Source organism: Balearica regulorum, chromosome 4 (assembly GCF_011004875.1).
Source record: "Balearica regulorum gibbericeps isolate bBalReg1 chromosome 4, bBalReg1.pri, whole genome shotgun sequence".
In the NCBI taxonomy this organism is placed as follows: domain Eukaryota; kingdom Metazoa; phylum Chordata; class Aves; order Gruiformes; family Gruidae; genus Balearica; species Balearica regulorum.
In genome coordinates, this window is record NC_046187.1 from 2651788 (window position 1) to 2655983 (window position 4196).

Genomic DNA, 4196 nt, shown 5'->3' on the forward strand with positions numbered 1-4196 from the left:
ATATATTAAAAAAATACAATTTTGTAGCCACTCTTAAAAGATTGCCCATCCTTTGCCATTTCAGTACCCAGAAAAGGCTCCTGCCGGGAACCGTTCACGTACACCTGGATGTTTTATTTGCTCATTGGCTTCCAGCAGATTATTTTTAACCGAATTGCCCGCGTCCGTGGCACTGCAGCGGCCCCGGGGTAAGGCAAAACCTCCAGCGTGGCAGCGGGCAATAAATCCCTCCCACCCGGGAGCTTCCCAAGGACAGCACGCGCTGTGCGCCTTCGAGAACGTAAGGGAGACCCGCTGTAAAAATCATCCCGTGACTTGTCCAAAAATCACCAAAAAAAGTATGTCCTGGGTCTCGGGAGGTTATGATGCAGCGTGAAAACAAGTGCTTTTATTTATGTCTTTCAAATTTTTAAGGTTTCCTCATTATTTAACACGAGGAAACAAAATCAGAAAGAAGGCCGTGTGTGCTAACGTGGAAGTCTCACATCACTCCTGCTGGGAGAAATACCATGTACCCCGAGGTTTGCAAAATCAGAGAAAAGCGTTAACTAGCTGTTCGCAAGCTAGTTAAGCTAGTCAGTTATGTACTTGTTAAGTAATAAGTTGATTATTGACCCAAGTTTTAGATTGGAAACAACTACCTGGTAACTACTTGCCAACCCTCCCTGTATATGGAGACATATGTTTAAATATCCACATTTACGTATTACGCTTTTCTATTTACCGGTTCCTTACCACCATTAAAATGGTTAATAGGAAAAGCCTAAATGGAAAGCTTGAATAGATATATTTCTTTTGGCTTCTTATCAGGAACTAAAGAGGTTTCTTAGGTATCGATCCGAGCTGGTGAGTCCTCTCCCCGGTGTCAGCGAAGGACCAGCAAAACCTCGCACCTACGGCTGTTGCAGCCTGAGCCAGGACGGTCCTTGGATCAGCCCGACGTGGTTTACTGGAAGAGGATTTCGCCAGGCAGCAACGGGGGATGTTCAGCAGCCTACCCGGCAGGGAAAATTGAAAAGCCTCGCCGAGAGAAAACGAACGAAGGCAGGAACCTGCGGCGCTACGCTGCAATCGGCATGTTGGTCGCGAGCCTGGCGGAGAGAAAACCCGCCCGGGCGGGCTGCGGGCGCCCCGCAGCACATCCTCCGCCGTGCAAAAAGCGAGGGAGCGTTGTAAATTTGAACCTGCGTACCTGCGGGGTCCCCTCTGGATCACGGTCTCACCGCTGCTGGCCATGTCCTCCGAGGTCCCGGGGGCGGGCTGAGAGGAAGGACGTGGTTAAGAAACGGTAACGAGAAGGAAGCAGTTTGCTCTTGGCAGGGAAGTAACTCCAGCAGAAGTGATAAATCAAACCACAATAAGCTCCAAAATCTTTCTGCCTCGACTGTTCTTGCTATCAAATTCTTTAGGAAGCGAACCGTTTCACACATCACAACTACCTCAACGTGGGTCTCAACAGGTTTTACGGTGGCGGTACTAAGGCTGCCTTGCTTCACCGCGCCCGCCGTGGTGTCATCGGCGATTAAAAGGTTGCTTACACCTTCCTCCTGCAGAATCTGAAAAATACTTTTTCAGGCTCTCGGAATGCTCCCTACACCTGACCATTAGCGTCTGCAGCTTCCTGAGATCCGCAGGCTGGGCTTCTTCCAGCATTTCTCCCAAGCAGCAAATACCGGGATGTAAAATCGGGATTTTTTTGAGCGTGACTTTCCTAACAACTCGACACCGCGGCTTGGCCTTTCTTATCCATCCTGGTGCGGGGTTTTCCAGTTTTGAGCTGACAGACCTCACGGGGTTTGGACAGGGCCTCCTGGTCAAGTTCAAAGAGAAGCTGGCTCTTTTCCTCCTCAGCAGCCTTGCTTAAAGACATCCTTCTACTTTTCCCAACAAGGCTTTCAGCTGCCTCAAAAAATACACGCTCGGAGCCAAAGAAGGATTCCCTCGGGGCCACGGATGCATCGCGGTTAGGAGTCAGGGTGGCCGGCGGCTCTGGCCTCTGATTTTTGGGGGGCACCAGGCTCCCATCTCCCCGTCCAGAAACGGGGAATTTGCTCGGGATGTCGGGTTGGTTTTCTCTCCTTTTTTTTTTTTTTTTTTTTGGCTTGTTTGGAGATCCCCCCCCGGCCCCATGCGCTTTCCAGCATTTAGCGAGTGGATTTTCCACCACCTTCTCTAAAATCTAATCATTTCTACGCTAAAACCTTCAGAAAAGGCAATGCTGGTGAAAGCAGTGAAAAAATAAATGCTGGCTCTGTAACATCAAACCCTTCATTGCGTACCCTTTCTTTCTTATTTTTGTGATTTTTCCCACAGAAACTTGGTCTTTTCGGGTGTGACACAAAACGCAAGGGAACCCAAATCGGAAATAATTACTTACTGCCGCCGCCGCCTATGGAAGGCATTGCCGGGGCCTCTCCACTGCGTCCCCGAGCACGGTGTGTTCCTAACAGTACGCCGGCGTTCTAGAGAGGAAAAAAACCCCACAGAGTGAAAAAATAAACAAATCAGTAAAGTCTTTTCTTCTGTCAGCAGCTGAGGGTGCGCAAACCACGACATGTCCTCAGATTAGAGTCACCGCGCGGCTTCTAGTAGCCGTCCCCGCTTCGGGGAGTAAAACCCACGAAGAAAAAAGGAGCTACTTGAATTTCCCTTTGTTTTTTTTGCCGATTTGGCCCCGTCCGCATTTCCTCTGCTGCAACTTTTATTGCAGGGAGTTATTCCACCTGTGCCCCTCACCCCATGTCCCCTGCACCCCACGACAGGGCACCCCAAACCCCCCCGTACCCTCACCCCGTGCCCCGCGTGGATTTGTGTCACCCACAGGCACCCGCACGCCCCCCCCGCACCGTCACAGCGTTATCTCTGGCCCCAGCACCCGCCCCCAGCACCTCGCACCTCTTCTGCAGCACCCAGCGCTGAGCCCTGGCGCTTTCGTGACAGCACCAGCAGAGCTGCCCCGGGGAAAGGTCCAGCCGCCAAAAATCAGCCGAGGAAGCAAATCTGGATCATTTGGGGTGACGTACCGATGCTCAGCGCTCCTGGGGACCGCAGAGAGCCCCACCGCCCCCCGCTTTGAGGCTAAAAGGCGACAAAGGAGCATTTCGGGGTGCAGACGCCACGTTTTTCCTGAGGATGGAAGGCAGACGTACCTGCCCGCGCCGTCCACAAAGCCAGGCTTCTTGTTCCCAGCTTCTCCCCGCAGGATTCGTCTCTGCTCCCTCCTTCCCGTGCTGGCGTCCGTTGCCATAGGCAGTGCTGCTCGTACTGCGAGGAGCAGCGGGAAACATCTACAAAACCTTGATAAACTGGGGAAAAAAGCCGGAGAGAGGTCAGAGGGGAGGAGAGGGGCAAAGAGGGGGAGGACGGTGCCTGGAGAGGGGTGTAAATCACTGGAAACGTACTCCGTGGCCGTACCATAGGCGCAGGGACAGCGTCCGACGGGAAGGACGGGCGACAGCCCAAGCTCTCGCACGGACTCCCCTGAAATGTTCCTCTTAGATACAGATACGTCTTTAAGGGAATAGAAAATGCCTTCCTGTAGCAGCCTGCAACATTTTTAATCCAAAAATAGCTTTTTTTTGGGGGGGGGAACCTCAAAACCTGAGAGTCTGGCAACAGGTTTTGTTTGCAAACGCCCCGCAAATCTGGAATATTTGCTTCCTGCTGTTATTGAACCCGCTGGCTGATTTGATTACGTCCCTGGAAACGGATGTGCAAATCGTTTTTCCAGCCTTTTGAGGGCACTGCCTTCTGCCGCGACGTCTCCAGCGACTGATGCCAACTTCCCTCTAACGCGAACGGGCGTTAAGATGCCGATGCCCGCAGCTTTCAGCCGCTCGTTGCTTTCAGTGAGCTCGTAGCCGTAAATCCCTTCATTCCCAAATGCAAAATACCGCCGTCGGAAATGACTTACCCTCAAGAAACGCGTTAGCAACAATTTAATCTCTTAAATTAAGCGGGCGGAAGCACGGCCGTTCCTCTGTCACGCACTTACCGCATAGAAGAGTCTGATGATGAAAAGACTGGGGGGGAAAAAAAAAAAGGACATCAAATTGAAAAGCCCCGGGGAGATGAACGTGAGATAACCGAGAGAGAAACGTTTATAGTCTGAGTCTCGGCCGAAATGGTTTCCCTTCCCTGGCAGAGAGATTTCCTTCTCGTCTTCATGGGAAGCGCGAGCCAGAGGAGAGCCACCG

At 51.9% G+C, this 4196-nt stretch overlaps 1 long non-coding RNA gene across 1 annotated transcript; it reads right to left on the reverse strand.

Annotated features, from left to right (window-relative positions):
• Positions 1 to 1691: 1691 nt before the first annotated feature.
• On the reverse strand, positions 1692 to 3332 carry LOC142601624 (uncharacterized). Its single transcript, XR_012835139.1, has 3 exons — positions 3150 to 3332; positions 2378 to 2462; positions 1692 to 1810 (listed from the first exon to the last, which is right to left on the reverse strand). It is a non-coding gene; the product is annotated as an uncharacterized LOC142601624 (long non-coding RNA).
• Positions 3333 to 4196: the final 864 nt, after the last annotated feature.